At 45.7% G+C, this 18761-nt stretch overlaps 2 protein-coding genes across 2 annotated transcripts in view; one reads left to right on the top strand and one right to left on the bottom strand.

Moving 5' to 3' along the window:
- Nucleotides 1–18761, bottom strand: part of LOC130282607 (zinc finger protein 271-like) — a 330526-nt gene that overhangs the window by 64823 nt on the left and 246942 nt on the right. The window lies entirely within an intron of this gene.
- Nucleotides 1–18761, top strand: part of LOC130281610 (zinc finger protein 850-like) — a 126145-nt gene that overhangs the window by 29744 nt on the left and 77640 nt on the right. The gene's annotated exons all lie outside the window — the stretch shown is intronic.

Here is an 18761-nt window from a genome sequence, read left to right as displayed (position 1 = left end):
TCAAGACTGAAGCTGTAAACCATTGGAAAAACTGCTGCCATTCAGCTAAGGATATAAATACTTGTAAACTCGATTGTTAGCTTAAAGGGGTTCTCCAACCCTAGACATCTTATCCCCTATCCAAAGGATAGGGGATAAGATGTCAGATCGCCGGGGTCTCGCTGCTGGGGACCCCCGGGATTGCCGCTGTGGCACCGCGCTATCATTACTGCACTGATGGCTGTCCAGGCATGCTGGGAGTTGTAGTTTTGCAATATCTGGAGGTCCGCAGGTTGAAGACCACTGAGAAGGGATTGACAGGCGGAGAGTTCACTCAAGTATAAGCCGAGGGGGGCGTTTTCAGCACGAAAAATCGTTGTGAAAACTCGGCTTATACTCGAGTATATACGGTAATTGTTCCTTAGAAATGATATAAAACCTGAAGACTTTGTGCGGCGACCAATCTGGGAATGTAACGAGAACAATGGAGTAAAAAAAAAGGGGGTACATAAAATAGGAGAGGACGAAAAAGAAGTAAGTAGGAAAGAATGAATCCGCGTAGTTCCCAATCACAACCAACCCCTCCCCCCCCCCCCCCCTAGGCTGCATTCACATCTTGTTTTGTACATACGGGTGCCGGATCCGGCGGGGGGAGGGGCAAGCCAGGCGCTAAAACTGTAGTATACTGTGGTTTTAGGTCCAGTCCAAAACCGTATACGGGTCAAAACTGAGCCAACCGGAGTCACCGTTTGACTCCGGTCGGCTCATTAAAGTAAATGGACTTACGGTCTGATCCGGCTGGGATACGGGAGCGCCCGGTTTGCCCCTCCCCCCGCCGGATCCGACACCCGTATGTACAAAACGTGGTGTGAATGCAGCCTAAGCCAAACTCCAGTTCCCAATCCGTTCAAGTTTTGTAAAAGCCGGTCACTGCCGACAGGTGTCCTGACAGAAAATATCCTATTCTTCATCATATATGTTACGCCGAGCGCTCCGGGTCCCCGCTCCTCCCCGGAGCGCTTGCTACACTCTCGCTCCCGCAGCGCCCCGGTCAGATCCACTGACCGGGTGCGCTGCGATACCGCCTCCAGCCGGGATGCGATTCGCGATGCGGGTAGCGCCCGCTCGCGATGCGCACCCCGGCTCCCGTACCTGACTCGCTCTCCGTCGGTCCTGTCCCGGCGCGCGCGGCCCCGCTCCCTAGGGCGCGCGCGCGCCGGGTCTCTACGATTTAAAGGGCCACTGCGCCGCTGATTGGCGCAGTGGTTCTAATCAGTGTGTTCACCTGTGCACTCCCTATGTATACCTCACTTCCCCTGCACTCCCTCGCCGGATCTTGTTGCCATCGTGCCTAGTGAAAGCGTTCCCTTGTGTGTTCCTAGCCTGTGTTCCAGACCTCCTGCCGTTGCCCCTGACTACGATCCTTGCTGCCTGCCCCGACCTTCTGCTACGTCCGACCTTGCTTTTGTCTACTCCCTTGTACCGCGCCTATCTTCAGCAGTCAGAGAGGTTGAGCCGTTGCTAGTGGATACGACCTGGTCACTACCGCCGCAGCAAGACCATCCCGCTTTGCGGCGGGCTCTGGTGAAAACCAGTAGTGACTTAGAACCGATCCACTAGCACGGTCCACGCCAATCCCTCTCTGGCACAGAGGATCCACCTCCTGCCAGCCGGCATCGTGACAGTAGATCCGGCCATGGATCCCGCTGAAGTTCCTCTGCCAGTTGTCGCCGACCTCACCACGGTGGTCGCCCAGCAGTCACAACAGATAGCGCAACAAGGCCACCAGCTGTCTCAACTGACCGTGATGCTACAGCAGCTACTACCACAGCCTCAGCAATCATCTCCTCCGCCAGCTCCTGCACCTCCTCCGCAGCGAGTGGCCGCCTCAGGCCTACGACTATCCTTGCCGGATAAATTTGATGGGGACTCTAAGTTTTGCCGTGGCTTTCTTTCACAATGTTCCCTGCACTTGGAGATGATGTCGGACCAGTTTCCTACTGAAAGGTCTAAGGTGGCTTTCGTAGTCAGCCTTCTGTCTGGAAAAGCTCTGTCATGGGCCACACCGCTCTGGGACCGCAATGACCCCGTCACTGCCTCTGTACACTCCTTCTTCTCGGAAATTCGAAGTGTCTTTGAGGAACCTGCTCGAGCCTCTTCTGCTGAGACTGCCCTGCTGAACCTGGTCCAGGGTAATTCTTCCGTTGGCGAGTACGCCGTGCAATTCCGTACTCTTGCTTCAGAACTTTCCTGGAATAATGAGGCCCTCTGCGCGACCTTTAAAAAAGGCCTATCCAGCAACATTAAAGATGTTCTGGCCGCACGAGAAATTCCTGCTAACCTACATGAACTCATTCATCTTGCCACTCGCATTGACATGCGTTTTTCCGAAAGGCGTCAGGAGCTCCGCCAGGATATGGACTTTGTTCGCACGAGGCGTTTTTTCTCCCCGGCTCCTCTCTCCTCTGGTCCTCTGCAATCCGTTCCTGTGCCTCCCGCCGTGGAGGCTATGCAAGTTGACCGGTCTCGCCTGACACCTCAAGAGAGGACACGACGCCGCATGGAGAATCTCTGCCTGTACTGTGCCGGTACCGAACACTTCCTGAAGGATTGTCCTATCCGTCCTCCCCGCCTGGAAAGACGTACGCTGACTCCGCACAAAGGTGAGACAGTCCTTGATGTCAACTCTGCTTCTCCACGCCTTACTGTGCCTGTGCGGATATCTGCATCTACCTTCTCCTTCTCCACTAAGGCCTTCTTGGATTCCGGATCTGCAGGAAACTTTATTTTGGCCTCTCTCATCAACAGGTTCAACATCCCAGTGACCAGTCTCGCCAGACCTCTCTACATCAATTGCGTTAACAATGAAAGATTGGACTGTACCATACGTTTCCGCACGGAGCCCCTCCTAATGTGCATCGGACCTCATCACGAAAAAATTGAGTTTTTGGTCCTCTCCAATTGCACTTCCGAAATTCTCCTTGGACTACCCTGGCTTCAACACCATTCCCCAACCCTGGATTGGTCCACAGGGGAGATCAAGAGTTGGGGTACCTCTTGTTTCAAGGACTGCCTTAAACCGGTTACCAGTACTCCCTGCCGTGACCCTGTGGTTCCCCCTGTAACCGGTCTCCCTAAGGCCTATATGGACTTTGCTGATGTGTTTTGCAAAAAACAAGCTGAGACTCTTCCCCCTCACAGGCCTTATGACTGTCCTATTGACCTCCTCCCGGGCACTACTCCACCCCGGGGCAGAATTTATCCTCTGTCCGCCCCAGAGACTCTTGCTATGTCTGAGTACATCCAGGAAAATTTAAAAAGAGGCTTTATCCGCAAATCCTCCTCTCCTGCCGGAGCTGGATTTTTCTTTGTGTCCAAAAAATATGGCTCCCTACGTCCTTGCATTGACTACCGCGGTCTTAATAAAATCACGGTAAAGAACCGCTACCCTCTACCTCTTATCTCTGAACTCTTTGATCGCCTCCAAGGTGCCCACATCTTTACCAAACTGGACTTAAGAGGTGCTTATAATCTCATCCGCATCAGGGAGGGGGATGAATGGAAAACGGCATTTAACACTAGAGATGGACACTTTGAGTATCTGGTCATGCCCTTTGGCCTATGCAACGCCCCTGCCGTCTTCCAAGACTTTGTTAATGAAATTTTTCGTGATCTCTTATATTCCTGTGTTGTTGTGTATCTGGACGATATTCTGATTTTTTCTGCCAACCTAGAAGAACACCGCCAGCATGTCCGCATGGTTCTTCAGAGACTCCGTGACAATCAACTTTATGCCAAAATGGAGAAATGTCTGTTTGAATGTCAATCTCTTCCTTTCCTAGGATACTTGGTCTCTGGCCAGGGACTACAAATGGATCCAGACAAACTCTCTGCCGTCTTAGATTGGCCACGCCCCTCCGGACTCCGTGCTATCCAACGTTTTTTGGGGTTCACCAATTATTACAGACAATTTATTCCACATTTTTCCACCATTGTGGCTCCTATCGTGGCTTTAACCAAGAAGAATGCCAATCCTAATTCATGGCCTCCTCAAGCGGAAGACGCCTTTAAACGGCTCAAGTCTGCCTTTTCTTCTGCTCCCGTGCTCTCCAGACCTGACCCATCTAAACCCTTCCTATTGGAGGTTGATGCCTCCTCAGTAGGAGCTGGAGCGGTCCTTCTACAAAAAAATTCTTCCGGGCATGCTGTTACTTGTGGTTTTTTTTCTAGGACCTTCTCTCCGGCGGAGAGGAACTACTCCATCGGGGATCGAGAGCTTCTGGCCATTAAATTAGCACTTGAGGAATGGAGGCATCTGCTGGAGGGATCAAGATTTCCAGTTATTATTTACACCGATCACAAGAATCTCTCCTATCTCCAGTCTGCCCAACGGCTGAATCCTCGCCAGGCCAGGTGGTCTCTGTTCTTTGCCCGGTTTAATTTTGAAATTCACTTTCGCCCTGCCGATAAGAACATTAGGGCCGATGCTCTCTCTCGTTCCTCGGAGGCCTCGGAAGTAGAGCTCTCTCCGCAACACATCATTCCTCCGGATTGCCTGATCTCCACTTCTCCAGCCTCCATCAGGCAAACTCCTCCAGGGAAGACCTTCGTCTCTCCACGCCAACGCCTCGGAATCCTCAAATGGGGTCACTCCTCCCATCTCGCAGGCCATGCGGGCATCAAGAAATCCGTGCAACTCATCTCTCGTTTCTATTGGTGGCCGACTCTGGAGACGGATGTTGTTGATTTTGTGCGGGCCTGCACTGTCTGTGCCCGGGATAAGACTCCTCGCCAGAAGCCCGCTGGTCTTCTTCATCCTCTGCCTGTTCCCGAACAGCCTTGGTCTCTGATTGGTATGGACTTTATTACAGACTTACCCCCATCCCGTGGCAACACTGTTGTTTGGGTGGTCGTTGATCGATTTTCCAAGATGGCACATTTTATTCCTCTTCCTGGTCTTCCTTCAGCGCCTCAGTTGGCAAAACAATTTTTTGTACACATTTTTCGTCTTCACGGTTTGCCCACGCAGATCGTCTCGGATAGAGGCGTCCAATTCGTGTCAAAATTCTGGAGGGCTCTCTGTAAACAACTCAAGATTAAATTGAACTTTTCTTCTGCTTATCATCCTCAATCCAATGGGCAAGTAGAAAGAATTAACCAGGTCCTGGGTGATTATTTACGGCATTTTGTTTCTTCCCGCCAGGATGACTGGGCAGATCTTCTACCATGGGCCGAATTCTCGTACAACTTCAGAGTCTCTGAATCTTCTTCCAAATCCCCATTTTTCGTGGTGTACGGCCGTCACCCTCTTCCCCCCCCTCCCTACTCCCTTGCCCTCTGGTTTGCCCGCTGTGGATGAAATAACTCGTGATCTTTCCACCATATGGAAAGAGACCCAAAATTCTCTCTTACAGGCTTCATCACGCATGAAGAAGTTTGCTGATAAGAAAAGAAGAGCTCCCCCCATTTTTTCTCCCGGAGACAAGGTATGGCTCTCCGCTAAATATGTCCGCTTCCGTGTTCCCAGCTACAAATTGGGACCACGCTATCTTGGTCCTTTCAAAATTTTGTGCCAGATTAATCCTATCTCTTATAAACTTCTTCTTCCTCCTTCTCTTCGTATTCCTAATGCCTTTCACGTTTCTCTTCTTAAACCACTCATCATCAACCGTTTCTCTCCTAAACTTATCTCTCCCACTCCTGTCTCCGGTTCTTCGGACATCTTTCCTGTAAAGGAGATACTGGCCTCCAAAAAGATCAGAGGAAAAACCTTCTTTTTGGTTGACTGGGAGGGTTGTGGTCCTGAAGAGAGATCCTGGGAACCTGAGGACAATATCCTAGATAAAAGTCTGCTCCTCAGGTTCTCAGGCTCCAAGAAGAGGGGGAGACCCAAGGGGGGGGGTACTGTTACGCCGAGCGCTCCGGGTCCCCGCTCCTCCCCGGAGCGCTCGCTACACTCTCGCTCCCGCAGCGCCCCGGTCAGATCCACTGACCGGGTGCGCTGCAATACCGCCTCCAGCCGGGATGCGATTCGCGATGCGGGTGGCGCCCGCTCGCGATGCGCACCCCGGCTCCCGTACCTGACTCGCTCTCCGTCGGTCCTGTCCCGGCGCGCGCGGCCCCGCTCCCTAGGGCGCGCGCGCGCGCCGGGTCTCTGCGATTTAAAGGGCCACTGCGCCGCTGATTGGCGCAGTGGTTCTAATTAGTGTGTTCACCTGTGCACTCCCTATTTATACCTCACTTCCCTTGCACTCCCTCGCCGGATCTTGTTGCCATTGTGCCAGTGAAAGCGTTTCCTTGTGTGTTCCTAGCCTGTGTTCCAGACCTCCTGCCGTGGCCCCTGACTACGATCCTTGCTGCCTGCCCCGACCTTCTGCTACGTCCGACCTTGCTTCTGTCTACTCCCTTGTACCGCGCCTATCTTCAGCAGTCAGAGAGGTTGAGCCGTTGCTGGTGGATACGACCTGGTCACTACCGCCGCAGCAAGACCATCCCGCTTTGCGGCGGGCTCTGGTGAATACCAGTAGCAACTTAGAACCGGTCCACTAGCACGGTCCACGCCAATCCCTCTCTGGCACAGAGGATCCACCTCCTGCCAGCCGGCATCGTGACAATATAGATGACCCCGCAGCCTCCTCTTATATCATATATATGACCCCGCAGCCTCTTATATCATATATATGACCCCACAGCCTCTTATATTATATATATGACCCCACAGCCTCTTATATCATATATATGACCCCGCAGCCTCTTATATCATATATATGACCCCGCAGCCTCCTCTTATATCATATATATGACCCCGCAGCCTCTTATATCATATATATGACCCCGCAGCCTCCTCTTATATCATATATATGACCCCGCAGCCTCCTCTTATATCATATATATGACCCCGCAGCCTCTTATATCATATATATGGCCCCGCAGCCTCCTCTTATATCATATATATGACCCCGCAGCCTCCTCTTATATCATATATATGACCCCGCAGCCTCCTCTTATATCATATATATGACCCCGCAGCCTCCTCTTATATCATATATATGACCCCACAGCCTCCTCTTATATCATATATATGACCCCGCAGCCTCCTCTTATATCATATATATGACCCCGCAGCCTCCTCTTATATCATATATATGACCCCGCAGCCTCCTCTTATATCATATATATGACCCCGCAGCCTCCTCTTATATCATATATATATGACCCCGCAGCCTCTTATATCATATATATATGACCCCGCAGCCTCTTATATCATATATATGACCCCGCAGCCTCCTCTTATATCATATATATGACCCCACAGCCTCTTATATCATATATATGACCCCGCAGCCTCTTATATCATATATATGACCCCGCAGCCTCTTATATCATATATATGGCCCCGCAGCCTCCTCTTATATCATATATATGACCCCGCAGCCTCTTATATCATATATATGACCCCGCAGCCTCTTATATCATATATATGACCCCACAGCCTCTTATATCATATATATGACCCCGCAGCCTCCTCTTATATCATATATATGACCCCACAGCCTCTTATATCATATATATGACCCCGCAGCCTCTTATATCATATATATGACCCCGCAGCCTCTTATATCATATATATGACCCCGCAGCCTCCTCTTATATCATATATATGACCCCACAGCCTCTTATATCATATATATGACCCCGCAGCCTCTTATATCATATATATGACCCCGCTGCCTCTTATATCATATATATGACCCCGCAGCCTCTTATATCATATATATGACCCCGCAGCCTCCTCTTATATCATATATATGACCCCGCAGCCTCTTATATCATATATATGGCCCCGCAGCCTCCTCTTATATCATATATATGACCCCACAGCCTCTTATATCATATATATGACCCCGCAGCCTCTTATATCATATATATGACCCCGCAGCCTCTTATATCATATATATGACCCCGCTGCCTCTTATATCATATATATGACCCCGCAGCCTCTTATATCATATATATGACCCCGCAGCCTCCTCTTATATCATATATATGACCCCGCAGCCTCTTATATCATATATATGACCCCGCAGCCTCTTATATCATATATATGACCCCGCAGCCTCTTATATCATATATATGACCCCGCAGCCTCTTATATCATATATATGACCCCGCAGCCTCCTCTTATATCATATATATGACCCCGCAGCCTCTTATATCATATATATGACCCCGCAGCCTCCTCTTATATCAAATATATGATCCCACAGCCTCCTCTTATATCATATATATGACCCCGCAGCCTCTTATATCATATATATGACCCCGCAAGCCTCCTCCTATATCATATATATGACCCGCAGCCTCCTCTTATATCATATATATGGCCCCGCAGCCTCCTCTTATATCATATATATGACCCCGCAGCCTCTTATATCATATATATGACCCCGCAGCCTCCTCTTATATCATATATATGACCCCGCAGCCTCATATCATATATATGGCCCCGCAGCCTCCTCTTATATCATATATATGACCCCGCAGCCTCCTCTTATATCATATATATGACCCCGCAGCCTCTTATATCATATATATGACCCCGCAGCCTCCTCTTATATCATATATATGACCCTGCAGCCTCTTATATCATATATATGGCCCTGCAGCCTCTTATATCATATATATGACCCCGCAGCCTCCTCTTATATCATATATATGACCCCGCAGCCTCCTCTTATATCATATATATGACCCTGCAGCCTCTTATATCATATATATGACCCCGCAGCCTCCTCTTATATCATATATATGACCCCGCAGCCTCCTCTTATATCATATATATGACCCTGCAGCCTCTTATATCATATATATGACCCCGCAGCCTCCTCTTATATCATATATATGACCCCGCAGCCTCTTATATCATATATAAGACCCCACAGCCTCCTCTTATATCATATATATGACCCCGCAGCCTCCTCTTATATCATATATATGACCCCGCAGCCTCTTATATCATATATATGACCCCACAGCCTCTTATATTATATATATGACCCCGCAGCCTCTTATATCATATATATGACCCCCGCAGCCTCCTCTTATATCATATATATGACCCTGCAGCCTCCTCTTATATCATATATATGACCCCGCAGCCTCTTATATCATATATATGACCCCGCAGCCTCTTATATTATATATATGACCCCGCAGCCCTCTTATATCATATATATGATCCCGCAGCCTCTTATATCATATATATGACCCCGCAGCCTCCTCTTATATCATATATATGACCCCGCAGCCTCTTATATCATATATATGACCCCGCAGCCTCCTCTTATATCATATATATGACCCCGCAGCCTCTTATATCATATATATGACCCCGCAGCCTCCTCTTATATCATATATATGACCCCGCAGCCTCTTATATCATATATATGACCCCGCAGCCTCTTATATCATATATATGGCCCCGCAGCCTCCTCTTATATCATATATATGACCCCGCAGCCTCCTCTTATATCATATATATGACCCTGCAGCCTCTTATATCATATATATGACCCCGCAGCCTCCTCTTATATCATATATATGACCCCGCAGCCTCTTATATCATATATAAGACCCCACAGCCTCCTCTTATATCATATATATGACCCCGCAGCCTCCTCTTATATCATATATATGACCCCGCAGCCTCTTATATCATATATATGACCCCACAGCCTCTTATATTATATATATGACCCCTCAGCCTCTTATATCATATATATGACCCCCGCAGCCTCCTCTTATATCATATATATGACCCCGCAGCCTCCTCTTATATCATATATATGACCCCGCAGCCTCTTATATCATATATATGACCCCGCAGCCTCTTATATCATATATATGACCCCGCAGCCTCCTCTTATATCATATATATGACCCCGCAGCCTCTTATATCATATATATGACCCCGCAGCCTCTTATATCATATATATGACCCCGCAGCCTACTCTTATATCATATATATGACCCCGCAGCCTCTTATATCAAATATATGGCCCCGCAGCCTCCTCTTATATCATATATATGACCCCGCAGCCTCTTATATCATATATATGACCCGGCAGCCTCCTCTTATATCATATATATGACCCCGCAGCCTCCTCTTATATCATATATATGACCCCGCAGCCTCTTATATCATATATATGGCCCCGCAGCCTCCTCTTATATCATATATATGACCCCGCAGCCTCTTATATCATATATATGACCCCGCAGCCTCTTATATCATATATATGACCCCGCAGCCTCCTCTTATATCATATATATGACCCCGCAGCCTCTTATATCATATATATGACCCCGCAGCCTCCTCTTATATCATATATATGACCCCGCAGCCTCCTCTTATATCATATATATGACCCCGCAGCCTCTTATATCATATATATGGCCCCGCAGCCTCCTCTTATATCATATATATGACCCCGCAGCCTCTTATATCATATATATGACCCCGCAGCCTCTTATATCATATATATGACCCGCAGCCTCCTCTTATATCATATATATGACCCCGCAGCCTCCTCTTATATCATATATATGGACCCGCAGCCTCTTATATCATATATATGGACCGCAGCCTCTTATATCATATATATGACCCCGCAGCCTCTTATATCATATATATGACCCCGCAGCCTCCTCTTATATCATATATATGACCCCGCAGCCTCCTCTTATATCATATATATGGACCCGCAGCCTCTTATATCATATATATGGACCGCAGCCTCTTATATCATATACATGACCCCGCAGCCTCTTATATCATATAGATGACCCCGCAGCCTCTTATATCATATATATGACCCCGCAGCCTCTTATATCATATATATGACCCCGCAGCCTCTTATATCATATATATGACCCCGCAGCCTCCTCTTATATCATATATATGACCCCGCAGCCTCTTATATCATATATATGACCCCGCAGCCTCTTATATCATATATATGACCCTGCAGCCTCTTATATCATATATATGACCCGCAGCCTCCTCTTATATCATATATATGACCCCGCAGCCTCTTATATCATATATATGACCCCGCAGCCTCCTCTTATATCATATATATGACCCCGCAGCCTCTTATATCATATATATGACCCCGCAGCCTCTTATATCATATATATGACCCAGCAGCCTCCTCTTATATCATATATATGACCCCGCAGCCTCTTATATCATATATATGACCCCCGCAGCCTCTTATATCATATATATGACCCCGCAGCCTCCTCTTATATCATATATATGACCCCGCAGCCTCCTCTTATATCATATATATGACCCCGCAGCCTCTTATATCATATATATGGCCCCGCAGCCTCCTCTTATATCATATATATGACCCCCCAGCCTCTTATATCATATATATGACCCCGCAGCCTCCTCTTATATCATATATATATGACCCCGTAGCCTCCTCTTATATCATATATATGACCCCGCAGCCTCTTATATCATATATATGACCCCGCAGCCTCTTATATCATATATATGACCCCGCAGCCTCCTCTTATATCATATATATGACCCCGCAGCCTCTTATATCATATATATGACCCCCGCAGCCTCTTATATCATATATATGACCCCGCAGCCTCCTCTTATATCATATATATGACCCCGCAGCCTCCTCTTATATCATATATATGACCCCGCAGCCTCTTATATCATATATATGGCCCCGCAGCCTCCTCTTATATCATATATATGACCCCCCAGCCTCTTATATCATATATATGACCCCGCAGCCTCCTCTTATATCATATATATGGACCCGCAGCCTCTTATATCATATATATGGACCGCAGCCTCTTATATCATATATATGACCCCGCAGCCTCTTATATCATATATATGACCCTGCAGCCTCTTATATCATATATATGACCCCGCAGCCTCCTCTTATATCATATATATGACCCCGCAGCCTCCTCTCATATCATATATATGGACCCGCAGCCTCTTATATCATATATATGGACCGCAGCCTCTTATATCATATATATGACCCCGCAGCCTCTTATATCATATATATGACCCCGCAGCCTCTTATATCATATATATGACCCCGCAGCCTCCTCTTATATCATATATATGACCCCGCAGCCTCTTATATCATATATATGACCCCACAGCCTCTTATATCATATATATGACCCCGCAGCCTCCTCTTATATTATATATATGACCCCGCAGCCTCTTATATCATATATATGACCCCACAGCCTCTTATATCATATAGATGACCCGCAGCCTCCTCTTATATCATATATATGACCCCGCAGCCTCCTCTTATATCATATATATGACCCCGCAGCCTCCTCTTATATCATATATATGACCCCGCAGCCTCTTATATCATATATATGACCCCGCAGCCTCTTATATCATATATAAGACCCCGCAGCCTCCTCTTATATCATATATATGACCCAGCAGCCTCTTATATCATATATATGACCCCACAGCCTCCTCTTATATCATATATATGACCCCGCAGCCTCCTCTTATATCATATATATGACCCCGCAGCCTCCTCTTATATCATATATATGACCCCGCAGCCTCCTCTTATATCATATATATGACCCCCCAGCCTCTTATATCATATATATATGACCCCGCAGCCTCCTCTTATATCATATATATGACCCTGCAGCCTCTTATATCATATATATGGCCCCGCAGCCTCCTCTTATATCATATATATGACCCTGCAGCCTCTTATATCATATATATGACCCTGCAGCCTCCTCTTATATGATATATATGACCCCACAGCCTCCTCTTATATCATATATATGACCCCGCAGCCTCTTATATCATATATATGACCCCGCAGCCTCTTATATCATATATATGACCCCGCAGCCTCCTCTTATATCATATATATGACCCCGCAGCCTCCTCTTATATCATATATATGACCCCGCAGCCTCTTATATCATATATATGACCCCGCAGCCTCTTATATCATATATATGACCCCGCAGCCTCCTCTTATATCATATATATGACCCCGCAGACTCTTATATCATATATATGACCCCGCAGCCTCTTATATCATATATATGGCCCCGCAGCCTCTTATATCATATATATGACCCCGCAGCCCTCTCTTATATCATATATATGACCCCGCAGCCTCCTCTTATATCATATATATATGACCCCGCAGCCTCTTCTTATATCATATATATATGACCCCGCAGCCTCCTCTTATATCATATATATATGACCCCGCAGCCTCCTCTTATATCATATATATATGACCCCGCAGCCTCCTCTTATATCATATATATATGACCCCGCAGCCTCCTCTTATATCATATATATGACCCCGCAGCCTCTTATATCATATATATGACCCCGCAGCCTCCTCTTATATCATATATATGACCCCGCAGCCTCTTATATCATATATATGACCCCGCAGCCTCCTCTTATATCATATATATGGCCCCGCAGCCTCCTCTTATATCATATATATGACCCCGCAGCCTCTTATATCATATATATGACCCCCGCAGCCTCTTATATCATATATATGACCCTGCAGCCTCTTATATCATATAGATGACCCGCAGCCTCCTCTTATATCATATATATGACCCCGCAGCCTCTTATATCATATATATGACCCCGCAGCCTCCTCTTATATCATATATATGACCCCGCAGCCTCTTATATCATATATATGACCCCGCAGCCTCCTCTTATATCATATATATGACCCCGCAGCCTCCTCTTATATCATATATATGACCCCGCAGCCTCCTCTTATATCATATATATGGACCCGCAGCCTCCTCTTATATCATATATATGACCTCGCAGCCTCCTCTTATATCATATATATGGACCCGCAGCCTCCTCTTATATCATATATATGACCCCGCAGCCTCCTCTTATATCATATATATGGACCCGCAGCCTCTTATATCATATATATGACCCCGCAGCCTCTTATATCATATATATGACCCCGCAGCCTCTTATATCATATATAAGACCCCGCAGCCTCCTCTTATATCAAATATATGACCCCGCAGCCTCTTATATCATATATATATGACCCCGCAGCCTCTTATATCATATATATGGACCCGCAGCCTCCTCTTATATCATATATATGACCCCGCAGCCTCTTATATCATATATATGGCCCCGCAGCCTCTTATATCATATATATGACCCTGCAGCCTCTTATATCATATATATGACCCCGCAGCCTCTTATATCATATATATGGACCGCAGCCTCTTATATCATATATATGACCCCGCAGCCTCTTATATCATATATATGACCCCGCAGCCTCCTCTTATATCATATATATGACCCCGCAGCCTCCTCTTATATCATATATATGACCCCGCAGCCTCTTATATCATATATATGACCCCGCAGCCTCCTCTTATATTATATATATGACCCCGCAGCCTCCTCTTATATCATATATATGACCCCGCAGCCTCCTCTTATATCATATATATGACCCCGCAGTCTCCTGTTATTTCATATATATGGACCCGCAGCCTCCTCATATCATATATATGACCCGCAGCCTCTTATATCATATATATGACCCCGCAGCCTCCTCTTATATCATATATATGACCCTGCAGCCTCTTATATCATATATATGACCCCGCAGCCTCCTCTTATATCATATATATATGACCCCGCAGCCTCCTCTTATATCATATATATATGACCCCGCAGCCTCCTCTTATATCATATATATATGACCCTGCAGCCTCCTCTTATATCATATATATATGACCCCGCAGCCTCCTCTTATATCATATATATGACCCCGCAGCCTCCTCTTATATCATATATATATGACCCCGCAGCCTCCTCTTATATCATATATATATGACCCCGCAGCCTCCTCTTATATCATATATATGGACCCGCAGCCTCCTCTTATATCATATATATGACCCCGCAGCCTCCTCTTATATCATATATATGGACCCGCAGCCTCTTATATATATGACCCCACAGCCTCTTATATCATATATATGACCCCGCAGCCTCCTCTTATATTATATATATGACCCCACAGCCTCTTATATCATATATATGACCCCACAGCCTCTTATATCATATATATGACCCCGCAGCCTCTTATATCATATATATGACCCCACAGCCTCCTCTTATATCATATATATGACCCCACAGCCTCTTATATCATATATATGGCCCCGCAGCCTCCTCTTATATTATATATATGGACCCGCAGCCTCCTCTTATATTATATATATGGCCCCGCAGCCTCCTCTTATATCATATATATGGACCCGCAGCCTCTTATATCATATATATGACCCCGCAGCCTCTTATATCATATATATGGTCCTGCAGCCTCCTCTTATATTATATAGATGACCCCACAGCCTCCTCTTATATCATATATATGGCCCTGCAGCCTCCTTTTATATCATATATGTGACCCCGCAGCCTCCTCTTATATTATATATATGACCCCGCAGCCTCTTATATCATATATATGACCCCACAGTCTCTTATATCATATATATGACCCCACAGCCTCTTATATCATATATATGACCCCGCAGCCTCTTATATCATATATATGACCCCGCAGCCTCCTCTTATATCATATATATGGACCTGCAGCCTCCTCTTATATCATATATATGACCCCGCAGCCTCTTATATCATATATATGACCCCGCAGCCTCTTATATCATATATATGACCCCGCAGCCTCTTATATCATATATATGACCCCGCAGCCTCTTATGTTATATATATGACCCCGCAGCCTCTTATATCATATAGATGACCCGCAGCCTCCTCTTATATCATATATATGACCCCGCAGCCTCCTCTTATATCATATATATGACCCCACAGCCTCTTATATCATATATATGACCCCGCAGCCTCCTCTTATATCATATATATGGCCCCGCAGCCTCTTATATCATATATATGACCCCGCAGCCTCTTATATCATATATATGACCCCGCAGCCTCTTATATTATATATATGACCCCGCAGCCTCTTATATCATATATATGACCCCGCAGCCTCTTATATCATATATATGACCCCGCAGCCTCTTATATTATATATATGACCCCGCAGCCTCTTATATCATATATATGACCCCGCAGCCTACTCTTATATCATATATATGACCCCACAGCCTCTTATATCATATATATGACCCCGCAGCCTCCTCTTATATCATATATATGGCCCCGCAGCCTCTTATATCATATATATGACCCCGCAGCCTCCTCTTATATCATATATATGACCCCGCAGCCTCTTATATCATATATATGACCCCACAGCCTCTTATATCATATATATGACCCCGCAGCCTCCTCTTATATCATATATATGACCCAGCAGCCTCTTATATCATATATATGACCCCGCAGCCTCCTCTTATATCATATATATGACCCCACAGCCTCTTATATCATATATATGACCCCACAGCCTCTTATATCATATATATGACCCCGCAGCCTCTTATATCATATATATGACCCCGCAGCCTCCTATATCATATATATGACCCCGCAGCCTCCTCTTATATCATATATATGACCCCGCAGCCTCCTCTTATATCATATATATGACCCCACAGCCTCTTATATCATATATATGACCCCGCAGCCTCCTCTTATATTATATATATGACCCCACAGCCTCCTCTTATATCATATATATGACCCCGCAGCCTCTTATATCATATATATGACCCCGCAGCCTCCTCTTATATCATATATATGACCCCACAGCCTCTTATATCATATATATGACCCCGCAGCCTCCTCTTATATTATATATATGACCCCACAGCCTCCTCTTATATCATATATATGACCCCGCAGCCTCCTCTTATATCATATATATGGACCCGCAGCCTCTTATATCATATATATGACCCCACAGCCTCTTATATCATATATATGACCCCGCAGCCTCCTCTTATATCATATATATGACCCCGCAGCCTCTTATATCATATATATGACCCCGCAGCCTCCTCTTATATCATATATATGACCCCGCAGCCTCTTATATCATATATATGACCCCGCAGCCTCTTATATCATATATATGACCCCGCAGCCTCTTATATCATATATATGACCCCGCAGCCTCCTCTTATATCATATATATGACCCCACAGCCTCTTATATTATATATATGACCCCGCAGCCTCCTCTTATATCATATATATGACCCCGCAGCTTCTTATATCATATATATGACCCCGCAGCCTCTTATATCATATATATGACCCCGCAGCCTCTTATATCATATATATGACCCCGCAGCCTCCTCTTATATCATATATATGACCCCACAGCCTCTTATATCATATATATGACCCCGCAGCCTCTTATATCATATATATGACCCCGCAGCCTCTTATATCATATATATGACCCCGCAGCCTCTTATATCATATATATGACCCCGCAGCCTCCTATATCATATATATGACCCCGCAGCCTCCTCTTATATCATATATATGACCCCGCAGCCTCCTCTTATATTATATATATGACCCCGCAGCCTCTTATATCATATATATGACCCCGCAGCCTCCTCTTATATCATATATATGACCCCACAGCCTCTTATATCATATATATGACCCCGCAGCCTCCTCTTATATTATATATATGACCCCACAGCCTCCTCTTATATCATATATATGACCCCGCAGCCTCTTATATCATATATATGACCCCGCAGCCTCCTCTTATATCATATATATGACCCCACAGCCTCTTATATCATATATATGACCCCGCAGCCTCCTCTTATATTATATATATGACCCCACAGCCTCCTCTTATATCATATATATGACCCCGCAGCCTCCTCTTATATCATATATATGGACCCGCAGCCTCTTATATCATATATATGACCCCACAGCCTCTTATATCATATATATGGCCCCGCAGCCTCCTCTTATATCATATATATGACCCCGCAGCCTCTTATATCATATATATGACCCCGCAGCCTCCTCTTATATCATATATATGACCCCGCAGCCTCTTATATCATATATATGACCCCGCAGCCTCTTATATCATATATATGACCCCGCAGCCTCTTATATCATATATATGACCCCGCAGCCTCCTCTTATATCATATATATGACCCCACAGCCTCTTATATTATATATATGACCCCGCAGCCTCCTCTTATATCATATATATGACCCCGCAGCCTCCTCTTATATCATATATATGACCCCGCAGCCTCCTCTTATATCATATATATGACCCCGCAGCCTCCTCTTATATCATATATATGACCCCGCAGCCTCCTCTTATATCATATATATGACCCCGCAGCCTCCTCTTATATCATATATATGACCCCGCAGCCTCTTATATCATATATATGACCCCGCAGCCTCTTATATCATATATATGACCCCGCAGCCTCTTATATCATATATATGACCCCGCAGCCTCCTCTTATATCATATATATGACCCCACAGCCTCTTATATCATATATATGACCCCGCAGCCTCTTATATCATATATATGACCCCACAGCCTCTTATATCATATATATGACCCCGCAGCCTCTTATATCATATATATGACCCCGCAGCCTCTTATATCATATATATGACCCCGCAGCCTCCTCTTATATCATATATATGACCCCGCAGC

This window comes from Hyla sarda, chromosome 7 (assembly GCF_029499605.1).
Source record: "Hyla sarda isolate aHylSar1 chromosome 7, aHylSar1.hap1, whole genome shotgun sequence".
NCBI classification, from domain to species: domain Eukaryota; kingdom Metazoa; phylum Chordata; class Amphibia; order Anura; family Hylidae; genus Hyla; species Hyla sarda.
This window is presented reverse-complemented; position numbering and strand designations above follow the sequence as displayed.